Source organism: Ovis aries, chromosome 10 (assembly GCF_016772045.2).
Source record: "Ovis aries strain OAR_USU_Benz2616 breed Rambouillet chromosome 10, ARS-UI_Ramb_v3.0, whole genome shotgun sequence".
Lineage (NCBI taxonomy): Eukaryota > Metazoa > Chordata > Mammalia > Artiodactyla > Bovidae > Ovis > Ovis aries.
The window spans coordinates 11,603,495-11,624,110 of NC_056063.1; the positions used below are offsets into that span (position 1 = coordinate 11,603,495).

The window sequence follows — 20,616 nt, forward strand, 5'->3', positions numbered from 1 at the left end:
TGAGGAAACAAACAAACAAAAGACATCAATTGTAAAAATAAATCTCATTGCACAGTCCTCTCTAAACCAAGGAGCCAGATTCAATCCCTGGATCAGGAAGATGCCCTGGAGAAGAGAATGGTCACCACGCCAGTATTCTTGCCTGGGGAACTCCATGGACAGAGGAGCCTGGTGGGCTATAGAGCCCATGCAGGCACAGAGCCAGACACGACAGAGCAACATAAACAAGATAGTGGAGGAAAAAATACAAGTGACCATCACAAGAGGAGCAAATCATTCCCTGCCACATTCACAGTTCTCTGAATTCAAAGAGAAAATGTTCCTATACTCCAACCTTTAAATTTAAATTACTTCAAATATTCAAGAACTTAAGAAAATAGAGAAAAAGGTAAAAGGGTACAGTCCACGGGGTCGCAGAGTCGGAGCCGATTTAGCGACTGAACAATTATCTGTTAAGTAGCTCCCCAGCTTTAGGCATCTTTCATTGAAAGTGAGGGGAGGCAGGGGAAGTGAAGTACCTAGATCGTCTTCCAGAACATAGTTTTATTTCCATGTGAATGAAACCCAAATTGATGTTTTCTGTATTCTGATGACATCTGCAGAACTGAAGCATGCCTAAGAAACCTGAATAAGCTCACCTTAGCTTCAACTACGTTAAATGAAAAAAAAAAAGAAAAGAAAACCCCAAACCCACAAAGTCAATATGATCAAGGAAACAGGCTGAATTCTCTGTGCTTGGCCTCTTCGCTGACACCCCAGGACAGCTCCAGGACTTGGAGGGCAGGCAGCAATTGCTCACTCACCCAGACCTGAAAGGCCAGTTCTTTCACATTGCTCTCCACTTCCCACCATTGGCCACTCGGGCCTGCCTGGTGTCAGGTTACACTCAGGCAGCAGTCACAGAACCTTGCAAAACCAGATCACATACCTAGACCTGTTCATACCTGTGGTCTCAAGATTAACCCTTTTTCTGAGCCTGTTCTGAAAATAAGAAAATGAAAAACTGAAGCGAAAAAAATAAAACCAATGAGAAATACTCAGCAGTAATCAGGTATTGTTTTAATCCTGGGTCATGAAAAAGGTTTTACTTTCTCCAAATGACTGAAAGTGATCATTGTCAAAATGTCATTAATTGATGCTTTTATTATGCCAATAAACCGAATGAAGGAGTTTTCTTTCCTCCAAGCAAGCTAAATCTGAACTCTGATGAAAACACACCAGCTTGGGAACACAAATATGCTGAAATATGCTTATCAGCAAGACCTGTTCGGGCAGTTAACAATTTTCTTCCTATAACAAACAAGAAACAGCTTGCAAGAAAGCTGTTTCATTTATGTGGTTGTTTAGACTCCTGTTTAACATTTTCATCTTCTTAAAACAGACATGCTCTACAGCAGCGGGTCCCCCATTCCAGAAGACAGCACTTTCCCATCCAAAACACTGCTTCTTTCTGGCCCAGAGTGAAGGCGAAAAGGCCAGGGATACTGCTGAAAAGCCCACAGGACATCTTGCTAAGGACATGCCTCCCCCCACCTCCAACTCCCACAATGCGCAATATTCTCCTAGAAGAGACTGTTAGTCTGTCCTAAGAAGTTTTCACTCTTAAGGAAGAGATACACCATCAGCTGAAAACAAAATTGAAGGCCACAAAGAAAGTTTAATGGCCACAGACTGCATTATTAGGTGACAGTTGCTCCATGTGTTCAACTGAGGGGTCCTTACTACCTTTAGTCTAGTTCCCCTTGCGGCTCTTCACCCTGCAATAGGAATAATTCACCAGAAATGAAAATAGAACCAACCGACTTCTCTACTTAAAAGTAATCAACATAACACTGTAAATCAACTATACTTCAATTTTAAAAAACTAATCAGTGGCTTCCATTGCCTATAAGAAAAACTTCAAGTCCATTAACAAGGCTGAAGTGGCTCTTCATGATGCCCCAAAAGGTATGAGGACCTGCAGCCATCAGATGTGTAAAGCAGGATATCCGAACACGTGCGCAGAAGGGTGAACGGGAATCGTTCACAGACCAAGTTTAAAAGGACACCCAGGCCACAGTATTACGGCCCTTCATTCCCATCTCAGAAACAAGTACACTGGCATCTCTGCAGTTCACAGCCCCTCCTGGCCCGCTGCCCCACCCCTGAAGTGAAGAAGCCAGAGTCCGTCCTGCTCCAGTTCCCCCAGCGCCCGTACGTCCCACCCTGTCCCAGGCTTGCTGGCCCAGTTCAGAGCTTTCCACATCTTCTTGAGTAATCATAGCCTTTTATACCTGTGGCACTTTAGGGGCCTCTCCCAAGTCACACTGGGACCCGAGTCAAGGACATAAACTCTCGAGAAGCAAAGCACGTTTACCTTTTCCCAAGTCACCAGTAAGTCCGATGGACACATCCTCATGCACAAAACGTCCTGGTCACTATGCGTGAGAAGGTCTCCAGTTTCATAGCACACCCCTTTCTTCTTGGAACAATAAAAATCGATTTTCAATAAGTTTGGCTATAATCAAACGATCCTGGTGCTCCATGTCAGGATCCTTAAAATGGGATTCTTTCTACAATCATCCTCATAATGACCTGGCTCGTGCCTAAGATGGTAAACTCAAGGACACCAAAAAAACTAGAAGCAGCAAAACCCCAAGATAAGAAATGAGACAGTGGAAGGGCATGGGCTGAGTATAAATTCCATACATAACTTTATATTTTCCTTTTGCACAAATCTCAGATCGAAGCAAACTTTAAATACCATTCACAGTTTATATAAAGATTTGTAACACAGGGAATTCTCTGGCAGTCCAGTGGTTAGGACTCCATGCTTTTCACTGCTCAGGGCATGGATTCGATCCCTGGTCGGGGAACGAGGATCCCACAAGCCATGCAGTGTAGGAAAAAAAAATTATAATACATAACAGTTCAATTTTTAGGCCTTCTTACAACATCCATTTTCACAAGAAACCATGCTCTCTACTGATCAACTTGGCAGTAAAAAAAAAAACAAAACACCAAACACAACTGATGATACTTAGTGAACTTCCCCTAAACTCAGCACTGTGGGAAAGACAAAGAGATAACGCATGGGCTGCTTTCTATGGAGCTTACAATCTAGTTCAGGAAACAAGACCAAGAGAGAAAATAACTGAACACTGAAAGTCAGTATTTAATTAAACGTTAATAAAGCTGGTCAATACTGCAGCATCTCCGAAGAAAGGATGGTCAAACGGGTCAAGGAAACACTTTAGACAGTGAAGAACCTAAACTCAACCTTCAAGTGAGGCAGGATGTGGAGAGACTGCACGGAAAGGGAAAGACAGCCAAGTACAGTGTGTGCACACGTCTCCTTAGGCAGGCGTACATGTGTACATGCGTGCACATGTGCATGGACGCGCATCTGTGTGAAGGCCGAGACACAAAGGAATAAAGAGAATTAAAACCAACCCAGGTGGGCATCCCTGGTGGCCCAGTGGTGGAGAATCCACCAACCAACGAAGGAAACACAGGTTGGATCCTTGACCTGGGAGGATGCCCCAAGCCACGCTGAGGAGCAGCTGTGCCCACCGCCACCCCGGCACAGCCGTCCTCCAGCCACGGAGCTCAGCCACTACAGCTCCTGAGCCTCACACCCGAGAGAGCACGCTCCAAGAGGGGCCACCACACCGCAGCCGGAGAGCGGCCCCGCTCGCTGCAACCAGAGAAGAAAAAGCCCCAGCAGCAGCAAAGACTCAGCATGCCCAAAACAAAAACGAATGAATGAATGAATGAACAGAACCCAATGACCAAGTAAGTTTGGAGACAGTTAACAGACTGACCAGAGCTAAGAGCTGACAACGGCAAACAGTAGAAAATGTGAACCAAAGCAAAACCAAATTATGGAGAGTCTTGAAAGTCAGGCAGTGGGATGCAGGCTTGATTTGGAAAGAAGAAGTGGAAAGTTCCTGGAGGTTTTCAAATCCGGTTGCAGCAACACTGTGTGGTCCCCAAGATTACGAAGCCCAAAGCAAGGGGGTCGGGTAACTACCATCTAAAAATGATGAGGACAGTTTAAACAAACATCCCATAGCTTGACTGCTACACTGGTATTAATAACTTCTAGCCACTGATGTGTATACTATCCTCCTTAAATTCTTCATTAATTACATATAACAGAGATTCTCCACAATGGTTTATAAATCACCCAGGGTATGGGAAAATTATTTAAAACAAGCAAAAATTACTTCACTAGTTTACATCAAGTTTTTATTCTTTGCCTAAGGATTAAAAGAAGGCAGAAATAGAAAAATTAGATTTTAAAAAAGATATGACTCATTACCATACAACTTCTCTTATAAGTTAATCAACTGAACCTCAAAACTGTCCTATATCCATTTGGACACTACAGAAACTTTGAAATATATCAACTCGCTGCATCTATGGATGACTGGATATTGCTGTTTATAGTATTAAATATCCTGAAAAGATGATGCTGATTCAGTTATTCAGTGAGAAAGGATATGACATCCATGACTTAGGAAAGTTTCTTAGTCATTTAATAGAGACTTCTAGCACCAACTTTCAATGAATCTTTACTTTCTTCCAGGGCAATGTTTAGAAGAAAGAAGTTCCTGTAAAAATGTCTATTTGCATTAAACTTGGCTCTTTATTAGATGTATTTTCTGCTTTGTGGCTTTGCTTGATTCTTCAGAAGTTCAAGAATTCAAAGTTGCTTTAGTAGATATAGTGGGAACTTACTAGATTTCAAAAAATACTTTAGCATGAAGACACACTTAGAAATTTTACAACAGCACAATAAGGTCCATTATATTATAATTTCTTGGTAATATCTAGTGCCTAATAAATGCCTTACAATTTACAAAACAAGACATATCATACCACGCGTGCTAAGTCGCTTCAGTCAAGTTCGACTCTTTGAAACACTATGGACTGTAGCCCACCAAGCTCCTCTGCCCATGGGCTTCTCCAGGTAAGAATACTCGAGTGGGTTGCCATGCCCTCCTACAGGGTATCTTCCCTACCCAGGGATCAAACCCACATCTCTTACATTTCCTGCACTGGCAGGCAGGTTCTTTACCACTTGGGCCACCTGGGAGCCCGACATATACATACTACTTAATTCTTAAACATCTTTACAACCACTGACATTGCTATACAGACAAAAAAAACCATGATACTTATCCTCAAGGAATTGAGAAGGGGATAATAATAACAGATTAGAAAAAAAGTAAGAAGAAAATAATAGCTGCGGGTGGCAGGCTTCATATGAAAGTACTTTGCTGTATCTGTCATTTAATCGTCATGTCGGTAACAACCATGGCTTCAGAGACCAACCACATAAGGGCAAGGACTTTATTAGGGTCACCACCAAACCCCCACAGCTCACCCAGATGGTCATGAACAATATCTGTCAAAGAAATACTCAAGATGCTCAGAGACAGTTTGATACGTGTCTGACCTCAGTTCACACTCATTCACTCATGCATTCAACAAATATCCCCTGAGTACCTACAACATGTCAGACTCTGTTCGAGGTGGCAGGAATACAGGAAAAAACAGACCATTTCTGCCTTCATAGGGTTTCTAATCTAGTGATCTTGATGATCCCCCTCAACAAATTCTGCTTTAAAAATGGGGGACTGTCAGGCAATATGGCTGTCTTACAACCCATAAACAGAAGCCCTGCCCCTCTTCTTCACATCTAACTCCCAGCTACCTCCAAACCCCTGTCAACCAGACACAGAAAATGTGACCTCTCTAAGTGGACAGGAAGAGCTGTGGGGTCACTTCTTACCTTTCATAAGGAGAGGGGAAGGGAAAATTTGAGGTGAAAATAGATACAGCTAAATCCAATGGCCAACTTCTTACAGGCAAACCTCAAGGCCACTACTTCCCTTTAATTTTTAATTTGACTTTTGAGTTTATTGAAAGTTAACAACAACTAAAAGGCTTATGCAGAAGGGCATGGCAACCCACTCCAGTGTTCTTGCCTGGAGAATCCCCATGGACAGAGGAGTCTGGTGAGCTGGGGTCGCAAAGAGTCGGACATGACTGATCGACTGACAAAAGGTTTACTGGGGAGTTTTCTTTTTTTTTTAAACCATTCCCTTCTCAAATATAAACACTTCAAGGAGAAGAGTACATTTTCCCTGTATTGTCTTCTCCTATATACCAGGAGCCTTCAGAAGTCATATTAGTACTATCTGCATTCTTTTATTTATTTCACAAGGACTCACAAGGGACCTACCTGCTAGACACCGGTGAGTAAGGGGCACAGGAAAGAGACCAGTAGCTAAGACACTATGGGCAATCCGTCTATCAGCGGAGATCAGAGATGCAGCAGGATTAGACACAAAACTCATTTTCCCATGTTATTCAGTAACTATTTGCTGGGGGGACATTCTAGATAGAAGGAGCTACGGTAAACCTAAAAGCTTAAATCACTGAATAAAGATGAAATGGGAATTTAATGAAAACAAACTTTTTCCTAGAAGCACACAGGATCTGGCATCAGAAGACCTGTGTTCAAATCCTAGTACTGCCATTTAATCACTTTATTTCCCTGGGTAAGTCAACCTCTGTGACCTTTCTTTCATCCTCTTAAAAGCTGTACCTACAAAGATTTTACTTTGTAAACCACCAAGTGCTCTAAAAGTTTTAAAGAATATTGATACACCAAAATACAAAAAAAAAAAAAAAAGAATGTGTATCAAAATTTGAGTCCAACATATTAGCTTATCATTTCATATTGAAGGCCAGTTTTTTATGACCTACAAACATTTCACAAAAAGTAAACACATTTTCATATTTTTTCTATCTAACTGTGATCCATACAATCCATATAACACAAAACAAGCCTGTGACATGCCTAGAATCAACAAGTGACAAAAGTTTACTGAACAAGCTTTATATACTTGACATGTCCCCCTAATGGGAAAGTAGAGCAGCAGCTGTACATCTGTGTCTCTGTTCCTCTCATCGTGGTTTAACTGACAGGAAGCAGAGAACAAGATATGACATACAAACATCAAGTACTTCCTGCCTTCTCTGCTACATCTTTATGTCTTGTTTTATAAATAGTCCCATAGTCTATGTGAAAACGCATCAAAGCCTGGTGCCAGAAGCATAAAGATGCAATTGGTGAAGCCTGTTTATGAAAACAGAACAAATAAAAAGGTATTCTGAGGTGGGGATCTAAGTTCATTTCACACATGAAGACTCATTATTCATAGTTTTCTCGAGAAGTATTTTTAGGAGTAAACACCTTACAAATTAAGACTTGAAGATCACAATGACGGACTACAGAATGAAATGTCTGAACAACAGAACAGCCCTCAAACTATTTTACCCAACCGGTTAGATAACTAACACTTGACTACATAGATAGAAGACCTTCCCATTCAGCTTCTACCTCTCATAAAAGATAACCACCACTCAAAACGGAAACAAAAATCCTTCCAACAGGCAACTCAAAACAGCAGTACGGATACCTTGCCTCTCGGATCTCCGGCCATTTTTGCCGTGGCTTCTGGTAAGCACTTTTTCCAGATCACCATTCGTGTCCCCTCTGCCAATCACACGATCTCTATCCCCTGGTTCTCTTCTCAGAATACCCAAAACTTGACTCACATCATTTATTCACATATGTTCACCCATCAACTATAAACAAACCAAACAGAACTCCATTCCTAATAGGTCAAGTCTTGCTGTTTTAAGCAAGTCATTTTAAGCAAGCTTTCAATTAATTACAACTAAAACAGAGATGTTCACTCTTCATCAGGCCTAGCTGCCTCCCCAATGAATAATTCCTAAGAGTCACCTCAATTCATCACTCACTTGTCTCATATTCCATAAAAACCTACAATACAGTCATCTTTTCCATTCATAATGGTCAATTCTCACCTAAGCTATAAGCTACTGCAACCACAATTTCACCAGGCAGTAGTGTTGTTTGTCTCTAGGTCAGTGTCCCCAGTGACTCAATATTTTACTGCAAGCAAGCTCATCTGCGGGATTTTTCTTTAAGAGAATTTAATATGCGCATAAAAAATCAACTCTAAGCATGGCACCATGCTCCTAAAGTAAGTAACATTTTTTAAAATGAGTACCCTGGATAACAACTGCGTTTCTATTTAGTATTTTTCAATGAAAATACTCATGTATACTTTTCAACAGTGTAAGAGTCTAGTGCCTTCCCAGCGTGTCTGCAGTATATCTCTGCTCTTGCTTGTGAGTGTATTGCCCTCAGCTGTCCCCAGTGTCTAGGGAATACATGCTCCCTGAGCCTTAATGGAAGTGTCCTTTTCCTTACACATCAGCTCCCTTCCCACAGCCTGGGGCTCTGATGCTCTGTCAAACCACCCCGTGTGAGGGTGCTCAGTCACATCCAACCTTTTGCCACCCGGTGGACTGCAGCCGCACAGGCTCCTCTGTCCATAGGATTTCCAAGGCAACAATACTGGAGGGGGTGCCATTTCCTATTCCAGAGACTCTTCGCAACTGAAGAGATCGAACCTGAGTCTCCTGCCTCTCCCGCACTGGCAGGAAGATTCTTTACCACTGTGCCACCTGGGACGCCCTTGAACCACTCTAAATGGTGAGGAAAGTCTCAGGACGTCTGCAGAGAACCTAGTGTGTACCACCTTCTTGACAATCATTTGCTAACAAAGGCAGGCAACTGTTCTGTTCTACCAAGTGCAGATGAACAGTACATCTTCCTTTCAGTTTATTTCTAAGACTAACAGGTTATAAATTATCCGATAACAACCACATATCTGTCTCTGGTCCATAGACAAAAGGATCAAATGTAACACCCAGTTTTAACAGTTCATACCATAAAGTATTTCGAATAAACAAATAACTTACACAAATCTTCTGTTTCTAAATACAAATTGTCTTAACTGTCTCTGAAACTAAAACACATATAACTTTAAATCTGATTAATTCTAATTTAAATCTAAAATCTTCACATTTTTCTTCTTCATGCTTTAATATACATGTGTGTTTTGTGTGGTATATGTTAAACCTTATATAAATAGTATCATACTGTATATATTCTTCCAGCATACTTTAGCAAGCTTCTTTAAGACATAAAATTCTGAATAAATACAAAGGTTACTTGGAAAGGAATTTTAAACATTCGCGAGGACTTAGTGCTTAGAAAAATATTATTACCAAAGAAAGATAAGTCATGATTATTTGGCTTCCACTGTAACAAAGAGAAATATCTTAGATACACAAAGCAGCCCATCTTCAGTGATGCCTCTCGCAACATGTTCTGACCTTCTGCAGAACAAAGGTAGCTCACCTTAAGAATGTCATGTGCAGAGATCGTAACAAGAAGTTCAGGGGGCTAACCCCAGCAGTCTCTGTCTAACTTGTGTGAAAGGTGCAGTCTACATACCACCACCAACGCTGCATCGGCCCCGTCAGTATGGCTATGACCTAAACTGCAGTAACAGAAGCTCTGGCTGCTATATTCCCCAGCATCAAGAATACTACAGGCAATGAACAACTGCTGAATGAATCGGTGAATTACATAGGAGGAAGAGTAAGATAATAAAAGAAATCCAGGAGACCCCTGAATTGCATGCCTTATGAGAACCTTTCCAATTACATAAATCCTGTGACTTCTACTTCCATTTGTTCCTCTGTGTTCCTCCTACTACAAATAGAGACACCGTGGAAAACAGCTCAAAACAGAGAGCCAGGGCAATTTGATATTTTGAGAACTTGATGAAAACTTTGATTTCTTTCTCCCCCCCTCCCCCCAATGCACACATATGCAAAGGTGTGTTTACTCAGGGCTTGCATTTCTTTGATAATAAACCACTGTGTTTTCATTCCCAATTAAAAAAAGAGAGAGCGCGAGCCAGGGATGACTATGAAAGAAAGGTCCCTGTTTCACTTTTTACAGCAAATCCCACATTTACATTACTGAATTTTGGAAATCTTACATAAAGATTCCATATCAAGTTTATAACTAAAGATGCAAGAATTACTATCATTGTAAGTAAGAATTTTAAGGAAACAAGATGAAACACATATCAGGAAGTAAGACGAAACACTAATTCTGGCAATAAATCTGGTTAGATGTAAAAATCTAATTCAAGGTATTTGCTAGTTAAAAGTTTATCAGTATATTGGTTATACCCCAATACAAAATAAAAAGTTTAAAGTTTGGGGGGGAAAAAAGTTTATCAATGTCAATTAACACTGTATTAATTTATGTTCGAAGAATCTTTGTTCTAAAATGCAATTTTGAAAAATGTTTTAAAGTGATGATTCTAAAGGCTAAATTATTTCTAACAAACTATTATCTCCAACTGGTTAATGGATGTCAACGGGAAATTATCATTTACTCATCAGAAGTATGCCTAGAGCCATCTTGTTAGTCATAGGGGACAGATGTACAGTCTTACGTATAACTTAATTCTGAATCTAGCTCATCTCCTTCACTGAAATGATGATTTTTTTAAACTGATGTAGGGTTTACTCACCACTTCTTTTTAAAAAATCAACTTCTGGTCCTCATCAAATTAAACATTATTTCTCAGTTACACATAAATGTGGAGGGAAAATAATCTACCCCTTACATAGCACAATTTACTATGAAGTAGTTCAACCAAAGAAAGAATGCAATGACATGCCCATCACCCAGCTTTATATTAACATTTTTCCATAATTTGTTTCAGTCTTAAGAATAAAAAGGTCAAATATAAATATGCATATATCCCTCTCCAATCTCTTCTGACCATTCTAAAATTGCTGTTGCCCAACTGCCTTTATTTTTATAACTTTACTTCACATGTATCAATGATAGTACTGTTTTTATGTACGTAATAGGGATTTTAATGTATCTATCACAAAATTTTTACTCAAAATTGTTTGAAATAAACTCTACTTAATAAATGGGAGGCATGCTAAACTGCTGAGTGTTTAGTGGTCAAATGTGCTAATGTCCACAGCTTATTCTAAAGACATCACCTGCCCACTTGTTCAGGGTCCTAGCTTCCCTGGTGGCTTACCGTGCAGGAGATACAGGAGACTCAGGTCCAATCCCTGGGTCAGGAAGATCCCCTGGAGAAGGGAATGACAACCCACTCCAGTATTCTTGTCTGGGAAATCCCATGGACAGAGCGGCCTAGCAGGCTCTGTCCACGGGGTCGCAAAGAGTTGGACACGACTGAAGCAACTGGGCGAGCACACGCTGGAAGGTTTGAGCCCCCAGGGCAAACCACCATGACAAGAGGCTGAATGGGCAAGAAGGAGAAACTCTAGATTATCTTTAATTTGCATTCTCCCCATATACTTTGTAAACGCTTCACATACCTCAGTGTGATGATATAATAAAGAACTCTTGCACATATGTTCCAAGAATTACATCAAGAGTGTTCCCAAACTGGACATAATCTACCACCATCAACAAGATGGTAAGTACATTCCAGTACAGACAGACAATGCAGTACTATACTGCAATTAAAATTAATTAAGATTAATCTCATAGAGTTAAATGAAAGAAACAAGTCACTACAGAGTGTAGATGGTACGATCCATTTCAGTAAAATCCAAAGGGGTAAAACTATAAAGAAAGGGTTATCACAAAAACTAGAATAATAGTTATTTTTAAGGAAAAACAAACACGGGCAGAGTTGGGGATTTTTATCTTAATAAACGTGCTCTATTTCTTAGCCTAGGCTGTTGTGACATGGGTAAACACTATGTAATAACATTTAAACTGTATGTTTTATACATTATCCTACACTCACATTTCACAGTTTTAAAGAAAAAAGGATAATGAATTGCTTTACTGCAACACACAGGTTCCATTTAGTATTTTGATACAAAAAATAAGATGCACAGAAACTAACAGTTATTAAATCAACAGCTCATTTTTATTGTTTTATTATAAAATCTTCTAGTGTCAGTGTTTACAGGACTGTTTTCTAAAACACAAAAAATAACCAATTTTCTTTCATTTAATTTCTAAAACCATACCATACAACTCTGTACAAATACCATGACCACTGTATTATTGAGCACCTACCACATAGATTATGACCTCTATGTGACTTGACATCACTTAAAGGCACACTGGTTCCTGCTACCTTGAAGAACTTCTATTCTATAGGGTAAAAGATAGGGAAAAGATAGATCCAAGAAAATACAAATTTGAAAAATCAAAAACTTGGATAAGTGGCTGCCTCTAGGCAGCAGGACTGAGATGGGGAAGGGGTAGAGGATAGAGGCTGCTTTTCACTAAAGGCTTTTTATTAGATTTTTAACAATGTGCAACACTTTGATAGCTTTTTAATATAAAAATTATTAAATCAATCTTCATAACTCTAGAAGGCATTCATATTGTTTACACTTGTGCTTTTTTTTTTTTTTTTGATGCCAGCAATCAATCTCAAGCTACAAAACATGGAGACAGAACAGAGCTGCTATCTTGCTATGCTAGGCTAATTTGCTTCAGTCATGTCCAACTCTGCGACCCAATGGGTTTAGCCCACCAGGCTCCTCTGTCCATGGGATTCTCCAGGCAAGAATACGACAGTGGGCTGCCATGCCCGCCTCCAGGGGATCTTCCTGACCCAGGATAGAACCTGCGTCTCTTATGCCTCCTGCATTGGCAGGTGGGTTCTTTACCACTAGCACCACCTGGGAAGCCCCTGATACCTTGCACGCAGCATTAACAGGCAAATGAAAAGGCCTCTGAATTCCAACAGGGGTAAGTGAACGAAGGTGAAAAGACAAGTTTAGGAAGAGTTTTCTGATGATGACAGTGGGGTTATTAATTCAGATACTTATTACTGGAAGAGAAGGAATAAAAAATGTTTCTGCAGAAATTTATACAACCAAAGCTCAGCTGCCGCATTTATCCCCTCTACCAACAAAACAAACTGCACAGGAACTATTTTTTTCAGAAAGGGTGGATTCCTATACATTTATAGTATAGATCAACAGCCACTTTTACTCTAGTTCACAGATCAACTGACAAGACACAAAGACAGAGGCAACAAATAACTTTCCCATTAGGAGTTCCTCTTTACTAATGGGACAAAGATTGCTCCCAGAGTTGAAAACTGCCCAAATCAATTAGGTGACTCAATGGTATTACGAATTTAATCCTTACCATTTGAAGGAAGCAGCTCCCAAGCAAAGGAGCAAAATATTCTGACCAACTGATGGAGGCAAAATTACATTCAGACCACTCAACTGATGGGACTCTTCTTCTCATTTAAGAATCTGTGCAGTCTAGACAATATGTCATGCAAAGCCTACAAATATGCAATCCATTATGCAGTTAAACGTCCAAAGACATTTCAAAAACCATATTCAAGAATTACATGGCAAAAAAAAAAAAAGTTACTCCCTCCTAGACTCAAACAATAACAAATAATAACCGTGTCTCTGAGGAAAGAAGAGTTTTCAAAGACTGTAAATGTTACCCCACATCAGGAAGGGACCTTTTTTTTGTTTTTTCGCCCTACCCCAAGGAAAAGGGAATGGAGAGTTACCATGAGGCACCAAAGGGAACAAAAAAAAAATACTAACATTGGGAGAGTGATGGTTCACTGAGAGATAAAGAGGCTAATTAAACCTGAAAAACAAAAATAATTAGATTAATTATATAATGTGGTCAAGATGGCTGTGAGTGGACAGCCAGAGGAAGAAAAGCCGAATTAGAGAAAAGGACACAGAAAGAGCCACATGTTGAAAGACAAAGCCCAGCAGAAAACCAATGGAGAAAGGGAGCTCGGGGCAGGGAGCTGAGGCTCCCTAGTCATTTTTCTTATTAATACTTACTAGAGCCTGTGAGTTTCCAAATGCCACTGTTCCTTAAAAATTCAGACATTAAAATGCTAAGTAACTGATTAATCACTCTTCACAGCTCTTAAACCTGCAAACTCTCTTTCTGAGAAAGTCATCTAGGGTACTTATTAAAATTGCAGATGGATAAGCCAAACCCCTGGGCCTAATAAACCAAAATCTCTAAGTTGAAACCAGGTGATTCTCTGTTACAACAAAGGTCAAAAATTACTACTTTAAATGTAGCATATTACCAGGCAGGTGTTAATTATTTCTGTGGTTACAATGTGTATGCATCAGAGATTAAGCTAAGGGCCACATGTCCTTTAAAGGTCTGCTACCACTATAGCAGACCTTGGAGAAGGCAATGGCACCCCACTCCAGCACTCTTGCCTGGAAAATCCCATGGATGGAGGAGCCCAGTACGCTACAGTCCATGGGGTCCCAAAGAGTCGGACACGACTGAGCGACTTCACTTCACTTCACCACTTTAGCAGGACCTGCCCAACCAAGTAGCAAGGGTTTAATGAGCAAATATAATAGTAACGGCTTGTACACTTGTGCCTCTGTCAAAGGCTGAAAAAGATGGAGAAACAGAATACAACACCTCTGCTCTCTAAGAATTTACATTCTTATTCTTTTTTTAAATTTTGGTTTTTTAAATGTTTGGTTTAATGTTGATTTAATGTGTTGGTTTCTGCCATACAATAATGCGAATTATTGTATAATAAGACAACTGCAATTCGCCACACAGCCCCTCCTCCCAGCCTCCTCCGCCCCATCCCGTCCCTCCAGGCCGACAGAGCCCCAGGCTCCCTGCGCTACACGGTGCCTTCCCACCAGCTCTCTACCTTACACCCAAAGTGAGCGTGCGCTGACGCCACTCTCTCCATCCGCCCCACTCTCTCCCACCCCCGCTGTGTCCCCAAGCCCATCCTCTACATCGGGGTCTCCATTTCCTCTCTGCAAATAGTTCCATCAAAACCGTTTTTCTAGATTCCATATATATGTGTTAATACGCTATATTTGTTTCTCGTATACATTCTTACTCTCATTGAAGATACTCTTCCAAACCTGCACAAAGAAATGCTACTCATTCTTCAATACTCCTCAAGACTCACAGACCTTTCATGCTCATTTTAAGACTCGGTCACCTTTCACCTCTAGGCAAGCAATCTGAACCAAAATTTAGTAACTTTGTGGTTTTGTTTCATTCTTTATTTATTTCACCTATGTTACCACACCCTATTTTCTCGGTGAGACTCTAAGTTTGTGAGACTAGAGCCCAGATTTTGTAGACTTGTGTGCCCTGTGTATTGTTTAGGATAATGATGACCACCATGTTGTGGAAAATTTGATACTGAATTAGGTTAGGGGACTCAGAAATTTAACAGATTCAACAGTCATATGAAAAGCAATTTAAAAATCCAGATTTCAGACCTAAAGAAAGGCAGATCTAAGGTAAATTTCAACCACCACAATAAAACATATCAAAAAGTTAACAAAGATTCTGTATTCCCCAAACAGTTCTAAGAATCAAGTGCCTGGTATGTGAAGTAAACTTTCAAAGAAGAAGGTACAACAAATGGAATGAGATTATTACTTATGGGAAAGTTAAATTCAAGATTATACTTATGTTAGAGTTTAGAGACCTCCAGGTTTTGCAAACATATACAGTTTTACACACACTTTAATCGAACAAGGCCTCATATGAAACAGAAGATGAGGTAAGATTAAAGTGGAAATAAATCTGTCTTCGTATCTAGGAGTTCAAAGCAAATTCCCATCTTCCTTAGCCCCATCTTAAACAGGTAATGTCACAAAGCTTCAACTATGAAAAAATTCTAACAGTGAGAAAAAAGCTGCTGTAGAAATTAAACAAATGCCTCATCCTCTCTCTGATGAAAAAAGAAACTAGTCTGAACAAATTTTCAAAATCATTAGTTAACTCATTTGGCCATACCTTATCACCAAAATCATCACCAAGGAACTTAATGTAAGATTTTATTCACTCTTGAGGCAACACAGGCCATTTCAAACAAAGCATCACTTGTTGGTGGGGGCTCAACTGAGCAGCTTCAGACTGGAAGGCCTGCAGTCCAGCGCGACCTAACCTTGAGCAAGTCACAAGACCTCTCTGGGCCACAGTCTCAACTTTAAGTGTGAGGCAGCTGAACGATCTTCAATCTTTTAATGCGAAGTTCTTCAAACTGGTCATTCTAAGTTTAATTCTGATGACTCACTTTAACTTCTATTCAACTTTATGAAAGGAAAAGGGTGGGAAGGGGACTACATAATAAGTCATACTGGTTTGCCATTGCTTCTACGTTTTTTTTTTTTCGTTTTCCCTCCCTCTCCTTGAAGCCCCACTTCAGTCTTCTCCACATAACAATAAACCCCACATAATACAAAAACGATTCGTATTTATCTTTATTTAAATCGTAATGGTGTCTTAATTTTAATACACTAAATTCTACTTTAATAAATGAAATCTTAATTATTTACTCATTTGTGTGCCCCTTGATTTTTCTCTGTGGGTCACCAGCCTTAAAAACTCAATAAAAAGAAAGAAAGGCAAAAGTTTCATTAAATTTTTTACACAGAGCAGACCAGAAGTAAATACAGCTTCTGCTTACTCAAAAGCTGACTAAACCAGCAATATGCAAACAAAGATGATAGCAAATGGCTCAGAGCTAAACTGGTAAAATGTCTGCTTATGCCTGTCAATTGAGATCTGATAACAGGAACAATCTTTTCAAAGAGTAAGAAATAATAATTGACTGCCTTTCTATCTTCCCTTTCATCTGACAGGCCTTCAGTCACTTATAAAAGTTATTAAAAGCGAATCCTCGATGAACTAGCTAAATATCATTACAGTCAACAATAAACGACTTGCCAAGTTTGATTTCTGAAAACTGCATTTGTCATCACTGCATATTCAAACTTTACTGTCATTTAGATTTTAGTTTCACAAAATAACTTTTTAAGTAATATACCGCTGCATCCAGTTTTCTCAGAGCACCTGGAACTTGAAGGGACACCATTATATACACTTGACAAAATCTCCTAATTTCCATAATGAGAACTATCTCAGGAAAAGACTAAGTAATCTTTTATTAGTTTTTAATTTTTAATTCAAAACAAGCAAATTTGAAGAATAGTTGTATAGAGGGAAGGTCAACATTCCTTTTTTTAACACAAATCAAAATACTACATTTCCTCAGAAATTAGCTATGCTTCTAAGGTTGCTACTCTGAACAAATTTCTAGTGTGAATTATAAAACTTTATTATTTTTTCCTAACTAAATGAATCATTCTAGCCTTTCTTCCTCTTTAATAATCACTTTTACTTGTTATCTAAATGACTGCATTTTATCCAAACTTACATTCAGTTTCAAAATTAAATGTTTAGCATAAATTTCATTACCTTTAAAGAAACAAGAAAGAATTATTACAAAGAATATTAGAGTCAGTGAGCAACACCTATGACTGAGTTGTCTACAAACTTCCCCTTAACTAAAATGCCAAAACAAAACCATCGCCCTTCAACTTCTTCCTTAACACTCAAATCACACACAAATAATAGTTTGCTAACTGTAATTTACAGAGCACCCTCACAAATATAGTCACATTTTTAAAAATTAGAATTTGACCTTGTTTCCTTTGTGGTATTAAAAAAAAAAAATCAAGAAAAGTCTCCTTTATTCTCAAGTCACACAGAGGGGGAAAAAGAAATCACAGAAAATAAAACAACTGCTTCATCAGGAAGATCTCAAAGCTTCCAGCATTTGAACGCTTTGTTTCCCCCTAGTAGCAAAGTGCAATCAGGCATGGGACCCCCGACACACATTTTTTCCAGAGAGTTAAAGATCACATTCAGCCATGTTCTTCGCCAGGTAAGAAGCACCCTCCCAGTTCATCAGCCCAGGAAACAGTCAGGAGCAGACACGCAAAATCTTAATGAGTTACCTTCCAATATTCTCGTTCTCTTTAGACACTGTCCTTTGGGCTGGAAAGTAAAAAGCTATCCGGCAAGTTTTGTGCTGTTAAAATGGCTCCTGTAGATTGGGGAAGTGGTGTCTGTGCTTCAGCTTATGAGTCATACGTGAAACTGAGTGTTTCTGAGGGAGGCACGCCCATGTTGCTGTGGACCCAGTTACTCTGCTAGGTCAAACATGCAAATCCACAGGTAAAAACGGGGCAGAGAGACAGAAAAGGGGGAGAGGGAAAGCCAAGCAGCCAGACCTCCCTTGATTAAACTATTACTCAGCCCAGGTTAATCACCATAATTTAAAATTCACAATAAAACAGAGTCAGAATCTGTAAGGAAGCAAAATGAAAAACCTGCATGCTGTTTAAAAAAAAAAAAACAAATCGCAAATTTCAAAAGTTATTTTAATATAGCAACTAAATACAAAGATGAAAGGGAAGAAAAGGAGGGGAGGGGATGGAAGGGAGACAGCAAACTTTCTGGCTTTGAATGTACAACGCCCTGGGAAGCCTAACCTGGCTACTCATTAACGCTTACAGAAAAGGTGTATATTGCTATGTAATCTGGAAAAGCCAGCACGCCGCAATACCAGATGCAGATTTATAAATTCACTAAACAGATAAAATCCACTAGAAAATTCAAAGTTCAGTGGAAAAATAAGCGTGAATTACTAATCTGGTTTTCAGACTAAAAAAAGTAAACTTGGGGTTAAAAAGGAACTAAAGTCCAATACAGCAAAATGATTTTAAATAAAACTGCAAGCTTGATGAAACCCTATTTGAATCAGATTATCAATACAATCGTGTTTCATAACTCTACTGCTTCCAAGAGGCAGCCACAGGTCTCTTTACCTTTCAAACAGAACTGTCCACAAATAAAAGCCAACCAGGTATGCCCTGGAGAGCCCCAGGGTGTCAACATGTGGCCAGTGAAGTTCTGCTCTCCAAGCCCCTGTCCATCTGACAAGGTGCCCAAGCAGCTGAAACTGCAGTCACTACAGATATTTACCCTGTCCCTGGCTGCCTATATATTAATTTCTTCTAAGAGCTTAAATTGATCAGAATGGCTTGAAAGCATTAAGCACTTCCAAAAGTACTTTAAAAGCACAGCTCACTGGCTAGCCTTCATCCTAATCTTTTACAAAAAATAAATAGGATTTAGCAAGGTCTCCTCCCCTCAGTTAATTACTTGGAAGTAATCATTCTGCCCTACTAGAGGCACAGCTGAGGGGACAAGCTGTCACTGACTTAGGAACTTTGTAAACTGCTACAAAACATAATGACTGTAAACCAACTTTCTGCCCACTAAGTGCCTGTTTATTCCATGTCACTGAACACTGCCTGGCTAATGTTTTTACTAAAATAATCTCCATGATTTAATAAATTATTAATAAAAGTTAGGCTGAAAAGAAAGAGGCATCACATGTTCTACCATCAAATATCATACCTGACTTGATTTAGAGCTCATTTATCCAGAAGGACTCTTTGGAACCCAAACACCAAGAGAGGCCCTCTGAGCAGCCATGGGAGATTTTCACTTGGAAAATCCCCAAGTTGTTTCCCAGAGTTAAAATTTATCTTAGATAATATCCACATAAGCCTAATTTGATTATCTTTTAGCCAATCGAATTATAAACGGTGGAAGAGGGACTAGTGAAAGGGTGATTTCAGAACTGACAAGTGACAGAGGGGATAATAAGAAAAGGGTTGTTGTCGTTGTTGTTGTTGTTTTCAAAAAGTCAATCGCTGCAAATGTAACTTAAAAGTACTGGAGTCTGGGATAGTTAGGGAGTTTGGGATGGACATGTACACACTGCTATTTTAAAATGAACAGGCAACAAGGACCACTGTATGGCACATGGAACTCTCTCTGCTGGATGTTAGGTAGCAGCCTGAACGGAGAATGGATACATGAATACGGATGGCTGAGGCCCTTTGTTGTGCATCTGAAACTATCCCCACAGTATCAATCGGCTATACCCCAATATAAATTAAATATAAAAAAAAGTACCGGGGTCTGAAGCCGCTCTGAAATATCAGAGGATATTCAGGATATCTGAGGATGTCACCAAAGAGTAAGCGCCTAGAAGTCAGCATTATGATAAAGGTTTTTAAAAAACAAATGACCAACATTAAACGCATAAACATTTTTATGAAGTATAGATACATAAAAGGGTAAACTTCTGCTGTTTAGAAAATCCATTTATATACAGTACTTCATTACCTGATAATGGCAAATACTTGGACTGTAATTTAAAAGAAGTACTTTTGGCCACCAGTAGAAGAGATGTGAAGTAAAAATAATTAACTTTTTTCAACAGAAACAAACAGCTGTTCCCAAAGAGGTGATGCAGAGTTGCTACTGTAATATATGGCCACTCTGCTCAGGGGTGTCTCCATAACCATTATTTCACCACCAACAGGAACTGGATCCTGGTTCTATTCACAGTCCCCCATAATCAAGCTCCGCCAAAAAAAAAAAAAAAAAAAAGCCTGGCAAACAGTTTAGCACAGGATGGGTTCCAATACCAGCTCTGCTTCCTATTAGCTGTGAAATCCTGGGAAATTACTAAAACCTGTGCCTAAACTTTCTGATCTATAATTTAGAGTAAGAGTACCCACCTCAAAGAATTATTGTGAGAATTAAAGTCAGTTCATATACTACTATTTGGAACATGTAAAGAACTTTCACAACTCAAAAATAAGAAAACAAACCAACTTTTTAAATGCTCAAATGATTTGAACAGATACTTCACAAAAGAAGAGACACAGATGGTAAGAACAGAAAAGATCTCAACATCATTGCTCAATAGAGAAAAGCAAATTAAA

The 20,616-nt window shown here is 39.4% G+C and overlaps 1 protein-coding gene across 15 annotated transcripts in view; it reads right to left on the minus strand.

Annotated features, from left to right (window-relative positions):
- ELF1 (E74 like ETS transcription factor 1) overlaps positions 1-20,616 on the minus strand; it is a 117,158-nt gene that overhangs the window by 67,514 nt on the left and 29,028 nt on the right. For 7 of the 15 annotated variants that reach the window (XM_042254630.1, XM_042254629.1, XM_042254622.1 and 4 more), the window contains exon 1: positions 17,767-17,864. The exons of 5 other annotated variants lie outside the window; for them this stretch is intronic. The gene's annotated coding sequence lies outside the window, so the exon portion shown is untranslated. Of the gene's footprint in view, positions 1-518; positions 11,238-17,766; positions 17,865-20,616 lie in introns of those variants that run through there. 3 more of the 15 variants (XM_060394268.1, XM_060394262.1, XM_060394269.1) reach the window with 2 other exon arrangements.